The following is a 16,829-nucleotide window of genomic DNA, read 5'->3' on the forward strand; positions in this document are numbered from 1 at the left end:
AAAGAAAAGAAACATACACCAATAGAAGCTACTGGCACCTAGAACCATCCAAAAGCTGTTTGCATCAGTGGTTTAGATATTACATACTGTATCCTAAGCTCATTGGAGATCCCTGGTCAGATCAACAAATTTGAAAGGCATGCACCCTTAAGAGAAATTTCATATATTCTTCCATTCTAGTTTAAAAACTGGGACAAACAATGAAGGGTAAAAGAGAAAGTCCTGTTATAGGATCAGCGAATGGACTGTCAGAAATGAATAGACAGGAACAAAGAGCATGATACATTGTGTTTTTATTTATCAGGATTCCAAGCGGCTGATGGATAAAACCATCAGAGAAGGTAGTATACTCAGAAGTGTATAGTCTTATTTATTATTCCTTCTATTATATTTTTCTCTCAGTAATACCTTTGTCCTAAATAAAAATACTATTCCCCTTTATAAATGCAAACTGGTCACAGATCATTCTTTCACTAATCATAAGAAAGAAAAGGTTGCAGGTTACAGGCTGAATATGCTGAAAAAAGGTCAGATATCTGAAGGTCAAACAAATGGGCTGCAGCCCTAAAATCCTGGAAGTCTAGAGGAAGAGACAAACACACAAGAGGATAGCAGTTGGCAGCCTGAGATATAAGAGGACACCCTGGAAGGAAGGTCCTCAAGGTAATTAACACAAAAACACAACACTCATCAAATGAGTGTCACTTTGACAGCTGAATGTTCATATTTGGCACTGATCCATCCATGAGTCCAAATATCTTGTTTTTAATGTATCTCATCTTGATATTAAAACAGCATTATGTTGAAATTTTTGGCCATGACTCTATAACCACCAGTCTGAGTCAAGAGTCAGGGAAAAGGGATTTCCAGGTGCACTAGGAGGGAGTCAGCATAAGAACAAGGTGATAGAACCATGAAGGTAGCTGCAGGCCCAGCCGAGACCAGCCCAGCATTTTGGGCTGAGGAAGAGCTGAAGGCCCAGAAAAGAGGTGAAATTTCACGCATGGGACAGGTTCAAAGAAGGTAAAAGAGGAAGGCAGAGGGAATGAGAAAGCAGACTTTAGCCTACCACAACAAATACACACTGTGGTTGTCCACCTCCTGGTCTAATTAGTCCTGAATTACTTCCAATGCATTGTCACAGCCTCAACAAGAGGAAAGGCATGCATCCTCACTCAAGTGAGGTCTAGCGATTAAGTTAAGACATGCTTCGGTTTCCAGTCCTGTTGTGGTGAGCAAGGAATTGAACGCAGGTCACAAAATCCTTGGGTGGGTGTTGCAACCACTGTATTATTATTTAAAAAGTGAGGTACTACCTCCAACCATCAGATGGTCAGCTTTCTTCAACAGACTTACATTTCCCAAAGAACTTTAAAATAGTCTCCTTGTTCCTTCTTGGTTATTCTAGGCAATACACTTCTCCGAGCACTGGCTGTTATGGAACTTATTCAGGGGTGTACAGTCTACACCTATATAGCACTCCTGATCTCTTGGTTACTTAAATCTGGAAGACACTGAAATGCGTCACATTTCCCTCCCAATCTATACAGCCGAGAAATGGTATGTGTACAGGTCTCAGCTTAGCAGGATAAAGGCATACAGACAGGATTATACAGAAGCGCAGGAGCCATGGCCCAGAAAAGGGCATCAGCTAACTCTTCCTGGTCCTTGGTATCTCTTTCCAGAATTGAGCTGTTTTCCAGACCTCTAGACATCAGGCATGGCCATGCTGGCAATGCTGCTTTCCCTTTGAGGCTGTAGCCTGGAAGAACCCCTACCCTCCTGAGGCTTAAGGAAGTACTATTATTATCCCAATTTTGCAGACACGAAACTGAGGTACAAAACTAAGGCCATTGTTCTCTAAACAATTCAGGCGTTTACCTTTCAGCTGTCATGCAGGAACCCTGGAGCAAAGCGGAAAGCTGAATGCATAGGTTGTTGTGTCCTAATCACAGTGCTATATTCTAGGTCCCTGTTCCTTTTTTTCCTGTAGCATGTTTTCTCAGGCATGAGAAATTGGTTTCAGACCTTTCTGGGCCTTTGATTTTCAATTAGGTTTATGAATACAAAGCAGTTGTCTGAGAGATTGGATCTGAACTCCCTCAAAAACTACAGAATATTCTGCTCGGGGCTAAGAACCTTGTAGCTGAGGTGCAAACACAACTTTTGACAGTTATCAGTGTGCTTCATTTATAAATCTGTGATTTATAAAATTGTGATGCCCAGTTGATACGCTCAAGGGCAAGGCTGCCATCCAGAGGGGCCTGGCTGGAGGGATGGTACAGCAGGGACATTATGAAATACAGCGAGAACTGCCCCTTGCGATGATACAGGCTGGGACTGACTGGCTGGGGAGCTGGTCTGCAGGAAAGGCCCTGGGGGTCCTGGTGGGCAGTGAGCTAAGCATGACTCACCAGTGTGTCCTGGCAGCAGAGGGCCAACAGCACTTTGGGCTGTATTAACAAGAGCACAGCCTATCAATCGAGGGAAGGGATTATCCCCCTCTACTCAGCACTCGTTAGAGTGCGTCTAGGATATTGCATCCAGTTTGGGGCTCCTCAATACTGGAAAGGCATCGACAAAGTTGAGCAAGTTCAGCAGAGGCCACCAAGATGATCAGGGCTGGGGCACTTGCCCTGTGAGGAGAGGCTGAGGGAGCTGGGCTTGTTCAGTGTGGAGAAGAGGCATCTGACAGCAGCCTGGGAGTGCCTGTGGGAAAGTTACTGAGAGACAGTGCCAAGCCCTTCACAGTGGTATGTGGTGGAAAGGAGAGAGACAACGGGCATAAGGTGAAATGAGAGATTTAAACATGATATAAGGAGAAACTTTCTCACCATGAGGACAGCCCAGCAGTGGAGCAGCTTGCCCATAAAGGCTGTGCTGTCTCCATCCTTGGAAGTTTTCAAGATCCAACTGGTTAAAGCCCTGGGCATCTGGTCCAATCCTAGAGCTGACACTACTTTGAATGGGATGGACTATAGACATCCTGAGGTCCTGTCCCACCTGAATTATCCTTCGATCCTTTGATTCTAATAATTCAGTCATTCAAGAAGGGAAGCATAAAGAAATGTGCAGTGATAAGTCACATCCCACTGACATCAGTGTGAATCCTGATTTTAATTTAATTTCTACTAGTCTCTGACTCAGCATGCACATGAGGAAATGCAAAATTCCAACTCCTGAAAAATGTAGAAATGGCAAAATATGCTTTAGAAGAGATTAGTTACTTGTAGAATATGTTCAACCCAAAACAACTTTATGTTTTTTTCAGAAGTATTTGCATTATTTCAAAATGTAACATCATTTCCCAATTTAGGAAATTTTATTCCAATCAAAAAAAGCTTTCTCTTTTCTAGATAATGTCTTGTATTTTCTGACAAGTATCTGTGCAGAATCACAAGCAGCTACCATTACTTTCAGAAGCCACAACAAAATCCTGCAATAGAAATAGTGTGTGAATACCCAAATACTCTGTCTGTATATTCCTGCTACTTTTTTTCCTGCAAATGAAATGAAATCGCCCATTTTATTTTTCCCTGTTGTAAATAGTTTTAAGTTTAGATAGATTTTTAAGACAAATTCAGCTGTAATTTTTCCAGGTTGCTCTTGGTTATGTTGCAATCACTTGGAAGTTATTTGTTCCCTAATTCTTGGTCTGACTGCTGAAATCTTAAAAGGAGAATTGAAATGTTGATACAAACATTTACAAACCAATACCCAAAACCTTCCTTTGCTTTATACGGTTCCTCACAACTTGTACTGCATAGAAACTTAAAGAAACTGAATATTTTGTTCTCATTGACTTGTTCAGTATACTCTATAAGCCCTTGGCTTTCTATGTGTAGAGAGCTGGAAGTCAGTGACATTGCCAGGTTTTACTTTGAAATTGTACAGCATGTTTTCTTCTTTGAACCTGCCAGAGTATGATCTGTTTTCAGAGAGGAAATAGGATCTTTCTCTCTATTTAATGCCATTCATGGGCTATTGCCTGAGCCATCCTTCACCACGGTAGGAATAGGACTGCCAGAGTAATGACAGTCCCATATGCTATCCCCTCATGCCTGTGCATAGATACCTGATCATCCACAAATGGTGGTAGTATACTTCTGTCTTAGGAAGGTCGTGCTCGCAGCACTTGGAAGCAGCCAGATGCAGTGTTACTGTATATAAGGATTACTCTTTCAATAACGTATTTATCATATTATTCACAATGTAGAAATTGGATTTAAATATGCCCTAAGATTTATGAATTTAAAAAGTAATTTACAATAAACAGGTAACAATGAAGTATTTATTTCTGAAGGCACAATGCCAGATGTTCATTGTGGCTCAAGAACTGTCTTGCATTTCTGCCCCCAGAAATTCTCGGGGCTATCAAATGTTCCATTCCTGGCATGGAGATAATCTGCTTCAGAAAACGTCAGCATTGTTTTTCAAATTGTCTTGTGTTTTGGCACAAAGAATACGCTTGCCTACAGGAAGGATTTCCAGGTTTAAGAATCTAAGGAATGAAAGTGGTTCTGACAGAACTATTATATTTGCAACAGTACATCTGTTAAAGAGAGATTAACAGCATAAGATTTCTATAACACAGGAATTAGGGAGAGCTTTATGATAGTATATATGAGTTATTCCTTTTTCACTCTCTGATATAAGGATTCTCAATTTGTTCCATAAAAAGATATCTCTGAAAAGACTCCTATGGATTTTCAGACACTATATATGCTCAGTTTATGATGGACTACATCCCCTTTAAGTAACACTGATATCCTAAGTTTTATGTGCTCTGCATTTGGTAGGTCTGTCAGTGTAGCTTGCATGTTTCTGCAACTGATCTCACTTCAGGAAAATTGATCAAGTATGAAACTCCACCTCTGGTAGGGACATAATACCTGGAAGGTACTTCCAAACAGTTGTAGTAAACTTGGAGTTTTTGATAATCAGTGTCCTAATGAGATCTGGAACACGGCTCGTTTCATTGACATCACAGAAAATGTAAAGTTCAGCTTCGGTCAGCTATGATGACCAAGACCAATCTTTTGTCTGCTGCAGTTCTTCCTATTGTTTAATTCTTTCCCTTCATACAGGTAATTTCTCCTCATGTCTGCTTGTCCTACTTTCATGAAGGCTTGGAAGGAGCCACAGTCTCCCTCCTGTGAAAGCTACCCCTTAAGTTTTTTCTCTCCAGAACATTTGCAGTCATCTTGAGCCTATTGAGAGAAACTAATTTAAAAAATAGTCCTTGGCCAAGAAAGAACAACAAAGAAGAAATAAAAATGCCTCTTTATAAAAAATGATGCTATAAAAAGGCTGAAAAATAAAGCAGTGGTACCTCAACCAGACTGAAGGTCAGCTTTTGCTTTGCTGCTTGACTTTGTTATCATTGAATACAAACAGCAGTGTTGGATGCCTAACTGTTTTCCACAAAGAACATATGCATTTTTAAGTACATATGAAAGAAACAGTATATGCTGGCTCCAAATAAATACAGTACTGCCAGCATTCCTTTTCCTCCGTGAAGGGATGTCATGTCTCTGGAAGCTCAAAAGTGCCAACTTAGCAAAGGTCAGCATGATGCACATTTTTGGTATGCCCAGTGATCGTTTTGCTCATCACCCTTTAAAGACCCTAGCGTTTGTCATCATTAAGAGCCAGAAGATGTCTTAACACAATGTAACAAACTTAAGATGGACTTTGATCCAAAAAAGTTTTCTGCTTCTTCACTTTATCCAAAGAATCTGAATGTGCAAAATCTATCAAAGTTAAAAGTATTTCAACTGAATGTTTGTTTTGGGCTTAAATCTCAGTTCTTATATTTATTACACAGTTCTTTACAATTTCTTTTGAACATTCTCAGATAGTAATGTATTTAATACTCCCTGCCATCATTCTGTTACTAAATATTCACTTTTCCTGGCAGTTTTCTTTTTCTTTTTTTCTTTCACCTTCCCTGATCTGTTGTGCACATGGCCAAAACATTTAAACCGTCATCCTAAAGTCTGCTATGCATTCAATGAATAGAGGTTATCTAAGTAATTATATGTGCTCTTTCAAATTTTCAACATTTACTTCTTTTGGAAATTGCCATGGGAATATTGTTAGGAGTAGTCCAACACCAGCCAGAATAAATAAAAAAATAAATTGGTAGCCATGGAGAATGTAGAAAATGGGTTGCATGGGGTCTTCCAATCCGTGCCTCAATTGCAAGCAGAAGTGTTTATATCTTCATCAGTCCTGATAGGTGTTTGTTTCACTTGCTCCTTAAGACCCCACAACTTTGGATGTTCCCCAATTTCCCCAAGCTCTCCAATGGATACATCTCCTTATGGTAAGAAATTTTACCTAGTATCTAAGCTGATTTTCCTTGAGGCAATTTGTCCCACTGCCTATGGGCATGCTTCATTTTTTTTCTGAAATTTCATGTACTTAAAGATTGTTATCAAGTGCTTCCTCTTCTCTTTCATCTTTAACCCTCTGTATGCCAGGCTTTCTAGATATTGTTTCATTTTTCTTGCTTTTCTTTATGACTTCTATGACTGGCTGAAAGATCTAAAAGATGATTGAAATATTTCTTACCAGGTCCTGCAGTTTGAGAGATTAGTTAGATTTTAGTTTATCCAGAGGGGGAAGACTTACACTGATTTGTATCTTGTTGCTTGTAGGAGGAGTGGTCTACTGTTTCAAAGCTGGATGTTGCCCATCTAACCCCTGCCTTTGATTATTCAATAATAAAATACTGCTGTGAGCTCTCTAAAGGGTTATACTTGCATTTGGTTTATAAGCTGCAGCTAGCAGAGAATTTTGTTAAGTAGAGTCTCTCATCTTGGACTGGCATCAGGACCCCCAACTTCCACAAACTTTTTTTCAGCTTCTAAGTGGAATTTAAGATAAAATCAGTCAAATAATTATGGTGTTAGGTATGGACAATTGTTTAAAATGAAGGGGAAGAACAAATTCACCATTTTCCCCCCCAAAATACTCTATTTAAGAAACATTTTGACATTTATTCAGCTAAACACATGGGAGACAGCTCTGCAATACTTTAATAAACTACTAGTTTGATACTGTACTGAATCATTCCCCAATTTCTCTGAAATTCCCAAATTGTTCTGTCAGGGAAAATACCCAAATAGAACACCCTCTTGTAAAAGAGAAACCTGCTGTTAGATGGTTTTCTCCTGAAGACTTCACTTTAAGTTCACTAACCTAAACTCACTTCCCCTCTCTGCTTTTTTTGGACCATTTGGACCAATCGTTTATGCCAGTTTGAGTGATACCTCTTCTGTGGGAGACAGGGTTCTTGTTCAGGAACTACCGTGACAGGATAAGGAACTCCATCCATTCCTGAAGCTGCCAGAGGAGACCAGCATACATTCTGGTCAATTATCTACCTGTTGGAGACCTGATAAGACCTCATATTCTCAGCTATTGAAGCAGTGATTCCCCCTTGTTCACCCTGAGTATATCATCCAGATGTTAAGCTAACAGTGGAACAGGGAGGACAGCTTATGCACCAAAGCTGATCTCTAGTTCCAAAAATTGGTTATGACAGACAAATTTCTAAAGCTTATTCGATGAGTGCACTACAACCTACTCAGTTCCAGAATGTATAAAATTCTGCAGTCGTGTCCACTTTTTGAACAACAACACGATATATCTTGTTACTGCAGGTTTTTTGATAGCACCATTATGACGAAGAGATGCAATTTTTGCATCTCCAGCATGTTTGAGCTATTTAGTTTGAGTAGCTTTCTCTGAAAACTCTGGACAGAGGACTGCAAGCTGGCTGAATCTCAGCACAGACAGATCACATAGAAGAAAGACTGGGATGTTCAAGGAACATTTTAGCCTCGTGCAGAAGCTCTTAAGCCTTCAGCTGTGGAATTCCTCTCATTCCGTTATATCTGGCAAAAGAGAAGCAAGGGAAATATTAGGGACAGGAGAGCTTAAATAAGGCTAAATTCCAAAGCAACCAGGTGTTATTTCAAAAAGCTGGATTCTCAAGTGGTTCTCTTCCATGAGAATGTGCGTTCAGGATATGCACTGATGCTGTATCTCATGGAACTCTGTGATAGATTACCAAAAATTCCATAAGAAAATCATCATTTTCCCCACTTTTTTAAGCAGCTTCTAATGGAAACACTGACAAATACAAAATATAGTGTGTTCCCAAATCATGAATCATAACAAAAATATTTAATTGTGCCCTGTTTTAACTCAGCATACTTAACTGTACATTAAGTATATGGATTACTACATTATGTATCCGTGCCATATGTTTTGGCTGCAGAAAGGAATACAGCCTTTTCAATGAACTGCTATTGGAACCATGTTTATTTTTCCTAATCCTTTTAATGCTCAAATGCTGCATTTTCTTTAAATAAAAGTTTGCCCATTTTTACCAGTCTGGGAAGATTAAATGTGGAAATTTCTTCTGCAAATGCACATTTCCTGCTGCCTATAATATAAGTATTAAAGCTACACTTTATAAAGGTATCCTTACCCCTTCCTCCAAATTTACAACCAGAAGGTACATCTCTTAATGAACTAGAATGGCATGTTATTTTATTTAAAGAAATGTGAAAGAATGTCTTGAAAAACTATGCTTATTTACCGCCAAGTTATGCACCTCTTCAGTTAATGAGCAGTGTTTTACATAAGATCACATTTTCTTTAAATAATCCTTGACTGATTTCTGTCATCTTCAGATTCTCACATGCTCCATTTTTGTCAGCCACATAGTATTATTGAAAAATGGTATTATAATGAAAAAATCCTGGAAACTCAGGATGTTCAGTGGATGGGTCTGAACAAGTCCTGGATTTAGAGATGTCCATACTCAGTTTGAAGGCTGAGAATGTACATAACCAGTGGAAATTCCCTGCTCCTTGGAAGTCAATATAATAATGCCCAGTCACTTTCTCAGCTTGCAGTAAGCCCTGGACCGATGAAGATGAAAGACAGAATTTGGCCGTGATACTTCTTTCTAACGAAACAAGTAGTGTTCAAGAAAATCACATAGGCTTGGTCTACAGCTACCAGTTTATCCTCAGAAGTTTTAACATAGTCCAGATTGATATAAATGGTGCTAAAATTGTGTCAATCTGGCCTTTACTTGAATAGCCATTTGACTTGCTCTAAGGCATGGGTCTGAAGTTACAGGAAACACCAACCATATTTACAGCACTATAAAAATTAATAAGGAGCCATTCTTGTCAGCCTGACTCTGGCAAATCTTCTGTGGACATCCTAGTAGTTTAGATGGAAATTAGTTCAGGTCCAGTCAATCTTGATTACTCTAATAGATTATCAACCATCTCTGGTAAACCTATGAAAAGCTTAACTCATCACTTGAACATCCACCTATGACAAATCAAGCTAACACTTTGAACTGATCTTACCTAAATCATCCAGCGTGGAGCACATTTTAACGAAGTTCATCCCTTTATGTTGGTTATCTAGCCTAAACCAGTAGTCTAAACTGCTACTGGAGAGAGTCTTTGAAGAAGAAGAAATGGGAAAACTGAGGGGTCAATTTGTCCCATTTGTTATACTCCTATCTTAGAATATGGTTACCTTTTCCTGTCTCTCTCCATTAACTGTGCAAGAAATCTAGATCAGTTTTTTAAAATATGCACCTAGTAAAAGGCTAGATTTTGGTGAAATGAATCAGTCCCATCCCAAATTACTAATAAGTAACAATAGCTGCTAGCACCTGCTAGCTGAAAACAGAATGGAGTTCAAAATCTAAAGCTTAAAAGTTCTTCATTGCAACTTATCTTGACCAAGCCTGGATATATTTGTTCTGGTTTTATTATTTGTTCATACCACAAAATAAAAATGCTTACAATAGATAGCCAAGACAACCTAGAATCCAGCCTAACATACTTGATATTTCCTTTATTAAGTGCTGGGTTAAGATTCTCATACACAATTTGACAAAGAAAAAATAAATCACTTTTAATAAGAGAATCTTGTTTCCAGATTCTAGCTATGACCAGCAAAGGGAACTGCAAAAACATATGGCCATAAGGAGACTGCAACAACAGTCAGCCTGTGTGCAGTGTGTTTATGTGAAGTTCATCAGGAAATGGGCAAAGAGGCAACAGCAGCAGCAGCAGCTCTGTCTGTGTCTGTCCCAGCTAGACTGAACCACACAAATGCTCAATTCCAGTTTTCCTTGCAGAACCTCATGTCTCATGCTCTCCAGAATGAAAGAAATCAATAGAGGGGTTTTTTTTCCCACAGTTGGTGAGATCGTTCCTGTCACCAAAAAATTAGTAGAAGATTCTCTTTCCTAAAGGAACATTTTTGCATTTTCCAGAAAATACCTTATGTGATCGGTTTTGTATGAAAGAAGATTAATCTACGAGACAAACAAATTCTGCTTGTAAGACCTAAAATTAACTCAGACCCTGTAAAAGAACCAGTCAGAACAAAATTTCCTTTCCTTTTTTTTTTTTTTTTTTTTTTGGTGGAGGGGGAGGCAGGTTTCTCATTTTCACCTCTCTTGTGCGGCTGTGTGGCAAAGTATCAACTGCTAAGTGCTGAACAGCAAACACACATGCACAGGTTGGGAAAAGAAGCTGGGAGTGTCCTGAAGAGGTTTTTCAACACATGCTCTTGCTGTTAACTCCGTCACATGCACCAGCTTGTAAAAGTGGAACCATATAAAAGGGAAAGCTATAATTACAGCTGATGCTGTCTGAGCTCAGTGCAGAGCCAAGATGATGTTTCAGATGGTTTGTTTATCTCCACTTAATAGGGTTACAAGCCTCTGACATTTCAACAGAGATTTTCCATCATGGCAGGAATGAGTTAGTGGACATTCTGTGTGTGTGTGGTTTCTCAGCAGCAAGCTCATGTATCACGTCTCTTTTCAGTATAACTGTTTGTTCATTTGCACACAAAACATTCTACTAGGTATTGGTTGAATGTAAATTGTTCTTAGGTATACAGGGAGGGGAAAATGTAAAATGTGGAAAATAAAGGACAAAATTCTGATTTTCAGGCTAGGCACATGTAGAAGTTGTACGAGCTACTCTGTTGGACTCTTAATAAACTACAATGGAATGAAATCCCTGTAAACAGAGTGTACTTTCTTCATGTTTCAAGGCCTATGAAGAGAGGGTATTAGTGCAGGTCTTTCCACTCGCTACAAGGCCTTTTGAGAATTCTTCATTCTATATGGTCAATTCACTATGCTTGTACATATTAAAGGGTTGGAAATTTGTATTACTTGCCAGACAAAACTTTTGGAGAAGGTACTGGAAATTAATTTGGAAGGTATTTTGTGGCCTGGGAATTGCTACAGATTTTAATTGGCAGATAGGAAAAAAAAAGGGGGGGGGGAAATAGGCAGAAAAAGAATACCTCTCATAACTATCAATGATTCATTAATAAAAGAGCAGTTATTTCAGGGGGTTATTCATGCTATCTTTTTTTTAGGCATCTAATATGCTGAGGTTAAGAGAAGGGGCTCCCTCTATGGTCTACATAGAGAAGTATACCTCTACAAAGATAACTGCTAGAATCAAAGTTATTTATAACCTAATTTTGCTGCTCTGCTTTATCCTCTTCTGGCACTGATCTTTCTCCACTGACAGCAGAGATAGCTTATGGTCCTAAGGAAGCACACAGATTAGGTACTTTGAGTACATAATAAGAGCTTCTCCCTACCTATGCTGGATTGTAACTAGGAGCAATGCTGTCAGCAGTAGGACATCAGTTACATGATGGCCATGATACACTTTCAAGGTAATGCCTTCCATGACGCGTAACTAGACCACCTTATATTTTTGTCCTTTGGTTCTTGTCTTCCAAGATAGTGTTTTCTGTCACACATATTCTTAAAGGCTCTGTAGAGAAAGCGAGGAGGAATCAAACATATACTCTATGTTTTGTTTCTTCTCTGAGAATTTCAATATTTGAAAAAAAATTCTTCCAGTGCTTCCAGGCATTTGCTGGTTCATATTAATACTACTTTATTTTGTAATTTGATAATATTTTCTGTAGCGACTACAGAAAACAAACGTTAGAAAATCCCATTCCACATTAAGTATTCTGATGAATGGTGATTTTGGTGGCAGAAGGAAGTAAAGAAAGATTTCCAGTCAGGCAGAAAGTTTACTAAGAAGTACCGCAAAGATCCATTGCCACAGCTGGTGTACAGGGTGCTGTACTACCTAAGGCCTGGGCTATATGAGTCGAGGTCCTGTTTCAGCTTAGTGTGAAATGTAGTTATAATGTTTGTTATAGAGTAGTTAAATGACTTTGCAAGTTATCCACAACATTGTCTAGGAATAGGCCTTAAATACAGATTACCTCATCTTTTGAAAGGATAAGCTGAGAGTTGTATCATACTTGAGGAAAAGAACACAGACATCACTTTTGTGTGCCACATTTTTATTAAGTGAATCATAAAGCATCTTGGCACATTATACTGATGGCTCCTAATGTCTCAATTGCTTATGGAAATTTAGATTACTTAGGTGAAAATGGAGGTTACATGCTCTAAAGCATATATCTATAATTTCAACAAATTAAACAAGCTGCATTTCAGATTGGTCCCATGGATTTCTTTCTGTCCCTATTCATTCTTTCTGATCCAGATTCTGACATGCTTAGGCCTTGATTTGTATCTAATTTTACAATTTTCCCATTGACTTCAGTAGAGGACTTCCTACACTAACGTAGCATGTAAAAACAATAAAGGTGACAAAATATGGCCTATAAAAAGTTCATAAAAATATTCTATTGTGGAAACAACTGTTTTTTCCTAATAAAATATAAGGATATAGAAGCAATTGCCACAAATCTTGTTTTTGCTGAAATTGTCTCATGGCAGATGATTTAATTATTTCTCAGGACAATTAAGCTACAAGCACAACATATGAATTCAAAGTTACTGAATACAGCCTGCTGAATTGAGAGGATTTATTACATGAATGCAGCATTTCTATTATATTTGATTATCTCTGCTGAAGAAAGGGGAAAAAAAACATCTGAAACATTGCAAGGCAATCTTTATTTGGAACCAGAATGGGTTACATAGTAGAGAAAAAAATGTGTACAGACACCAGAGGTCAGTGAAACCTATCTTGTCAGCAGGGATTGAGTTGAAGACTAGGACAAAGGTGCAACTTTAACCAGCATCTGAAACTGATTATATTTCCAAATGTAAATTCCAACACATATGGGGAATTTGAGCCCGGAGTCTGTATGATACTATGCACTCACATCTATACCCCCTACCCCCTCCAAACTCAGTCATCTGTTATTTTCTGAATGCTTTCACGGCTTTTTTTTATTTTGACCTTTCCATTACAGTGATGCCAATTTATACTAAATAGGCCTTATACAGGAACTAACAACATACCCTCTAATCAAAATGTTAAGAAACACAATGTTACATCTTACACTAAATCTGCAAGCAACATTAAAAGAAGGGAATGAAATACAGGATGTATATTTTTGTTACTATGTGTAGGAGGAGATTCACAAATTTCGTACTGTACCTTTTCACACAGCTATGTTTCATGAAGAACTCTGTACCATGTAGTTAAACATGGCCACAGAGCAGATCAAAGTCACAAAGAGACCAGGGCTGTAACATCAGCCTGGCTCAGAATAGTGAAGAATATGTTTTCTAGGGTATTATGCAAAGTTCTTAATGCCCTGTTCTTTCTTCTCCAGCTGTCATCCCATTTTTTATTGGACTTTTTTTTTCTTCCATTTCTTTCCCTTTCCTCTTTTTACAAGATTTCTTATGCGAAAAACAAATCAAATAAATAGCTTTTAATTTGGACCAAGCGTTCAAAGCTCCAAAGCCTAAGTGAATCTGAGATCAGATAAAGTTAATAAACCCCAGCCCTAACAGGAATCATTTATGATAGTTCTCATTTCAGTTCCTCCATTGTTTCCTGCTTAGGAATATGCTTGTCATCTTTCATCTTCTCTTTTTGTCTAGACCGTTCTTTCATTTATCTGTAGATGATGTAAATCATCTTATTTCACTGAAAGCAAGAGAACTGCACTAATTTAGAGCAGCTGAGGTATTTTTCTGTCCTCTGTTCTGTACCTATTTGGCAATGAGAAGTCTTTAAGTTACCATTTTATCTTTTTTGGTGCTTAGACATTCATTCCATACTAATTTTACCAAACTGATTCTATTTTTCATTCAAGATTGCTTTTAACTTTCCCACTGTTCAAAGATACACTCCTTTTCCTCCTCTGCTTTTCTCTGCTGAACATTTTCTTTTGGAATATCCTGTAACTCTATAACCCAGTCTCTTCCTTTGGGATAAACTAGGCCTCTGTAATAGTTATTATGTCCTAGCTTTCATTTGTCATACTTGTGTCCATTTCCACCACTGAGCTTCTTTCTCTGCTTGCATTTAGTTAGAAGTATTTAATTTATTTTCCAGTTTCCTCAAAAACAATCGTGATCAATTTCCATGATTTTCCTCATTTTAACTCTCAGTTTCTTCATGTATTTTCTATAATTGTAATATTGTCATTTACTCAAAATGGCTTATCTCCATGTTAAAATATAGTATTTTCCCTCTCTCTTCACCAGAGTTATTTCTGACTTAATTTGCTAAATTCTCTTTAACATTCTTTTTTCTGTCATTCCCATGTATATAAACAGCCATATTAGCTTCATTATCGACTGCTTTGCTCAAATGATAATAGTTGTACAACCAAAATGCTGTTATGGGCAAAATGGACCATACTATATATAAAAAGCTATATTGTTAGTCCAATTAATTTTTAATGATCTGATAAACCAAATTATGTGTTAATACAAAAAAGCTTTGCAAGAATACAGTTAAAATTGTTACACAGGAACCGTCCTAGCAAATACCCCTTTCCTCTAGTTTTATCCTTTCTTTATCCCTCTGGTCCTCAGGTTGACAGTTTCTGTCTTCCTCAAAAAAAAAAAAAAAAAAAAAAAAAAAGTGTGGGGGGGTTACAATGAATTGTCAGCTTCCTGACAGCTTCACTAGGATGTGACGCTTGTGTTCAGAGTTTCTTCCTTCTCTTTGTCAGGAGATGCATGATGTCAGTAGTGATGCTATCTTCTACATCTTCCTCGGGGTCCACTTGTGGTTTGTTTTTCTTTTTTTTCTTTTTTAACACAGTCTGCTCACATGATCCTTCTTTTCACTGGTTCCCAATTTTACAGTTTTTTCTGTTCTCCTTGTTATATCTAATGCTGCTGGGTTTTGTTTTTTGGGTTTTTTTCTGATGCGCAAGGTTTCACTCCTGCAGTGGCCATTGATTGACTACTGTGATTTGTATTTGCAGTCTGGGACTTCTGGTATCATCTTGTGCCTATGCTCTTCCATACCACATTTTATTTTAGTCATAGACAGTTCAGTCCACACAAAATAACTACCTGTTATTACTCTAAACTTAAACTAAACTGGAACAACTTTAAGCAATTGTTACCTGAGTGCTAGACAGTTGCTGTCACAGATAAACCAAGCTAACACCAGCTCAGCCAAGACAGGCCCAGGCAAATCCTGAGATCTGCCATTGTCCAGCCAGTATAAAGCCCATAACCTTTTACTAATAATAACAAACATCATAATCAAATATCACTGGACTAACACACAAAGAATAACAGGACACCTGAATCTATATCAAGTGCCAAAAAGGAGGATTTAATATGTTCAACGTACATCCATTGCATGGGTGATTTCTTCCAAATGAAAACTCCCTGTGGTATTTACTAATGGCCAAGGGTGACCTGAGCTAAGTGACAAGGGAAGACAGGGAGTTGTGGAGTCTTCATCCTTGGAGATATTCAAAAGCCAACTGGACACTTTCCTGGGCAACCTGCTCTAGGTGACCCTGCTTGAGAAGGCGGTTGGACCAGACAGTCTCAAGAGATGCCTCCCAACCTCAACCATCCTGCGATTCTGAGCAGTGAAGTTGTGTGCAGGGTCAAATGACAAGAAGAATTTAGGTACATATCAGTCTAACCGGAAGGCAGATGTCTACATATACATATATACATATAGGATCGACTATCTTGGCTCCTTTCACAATTGATGGAGAGAAACAGACACCTGCAGAGAGCAAATCTTAATGTAGACATCTGCATTAGGATGGAATGAATTACATCTCACCCTAATGCTATATTTCCCTCCATTAACCATACAGGGGATGCAGACAACTATTTCAGATGTTGATACTGAAAATGTAAACATCTACTTTTGGTCAGCTGAATCCCACATACAGCACTCAGAGTAAGGACAATGAATTTTGAGTTCTAATTGCAACAAATTGTTGTTCTTAACTGATCCTTTTTATTGAGCAATTACCTGCAACTGCAAACCAAAAATAATACTCCTACAGCTGATAGCACAGCCTAATGAAAGGCAAACAGATGAAGACAAAATAAATACTTCCTCCCTGCATCACCATTATAGAGAAACATCTGCTTAGATTGTATTCCCACTGAGGAACAAATTTACATGCATAAAAGCCCCTTTGTTTCAGAGTAGATTACAGAATGGAAAAAAAATCCCATCCTTTCCTTTTGCAAAATCAGAATTTAGCCATTCTGAGATGCCAGGAAAATGGCTCATGAAACCAGAAAGCTTGGGAAAGGGTGCTAAAGGCTCGAATATCTCCAGTGTATTTGATATAATGGTAACAAAATGCCTTTTCCATCACAGTTTCTGCCACAGATCACAATGCCTCTTAAAAACCCACGGAGCTTGAAGCCACATGAAAGCAAGCTTGAATGCCTGTGGAGAACTTCAGCAACAGAGAACAAATAAGGTTATAATAAATTCTAATTATTTTATGCCATAGGG

At 38.3% G+C, this 16,829-nt stretch overlaps 1 long non-coding RNA gene across 3 annotated transcripts in view; it reads right to left on the reverse strand.

Moving 5' to 3' along the window:
- LOC135327835 (uncharacterized) overlaps positions 1 to 16,829 on the reverse strand; it is a 109,204-nt gene that overhangs the window by 74,319 nt on the left and 18,056 nt on the right. The window contains exon 4 of one of the 3 annotated variants that reach the window (XR_010388242.1): positions 291 to 7,904. The exons of the other annotated variants lie outside the window; for them this stretch is intronic. This is a non-coding gene — a long non-coding RNA (uncharacterized LOC135327835). Of the gene's footprint in view, positions 1 to 290; positions 7,905 to 16,829 lie in introns of those variants that run through there. 3 annotated transcript variants of the gene reach the window in all.

Source organism: Dromaius novaehollandiae, chromosome 3 (assembly GCF_036370855.1).
Source record: "Dromaius novaehollandiae isolate bDroNov1 chromosome 3, bDroNov1.hap1, whole genome shotgun sequence".
Classification (NCBI taxonomy): Eukaryota; Metazoa; Chordata; class Aves; order Casuariiformes; family Dromaiidae; genus Dromaius; species Dromaius novaehollandiae.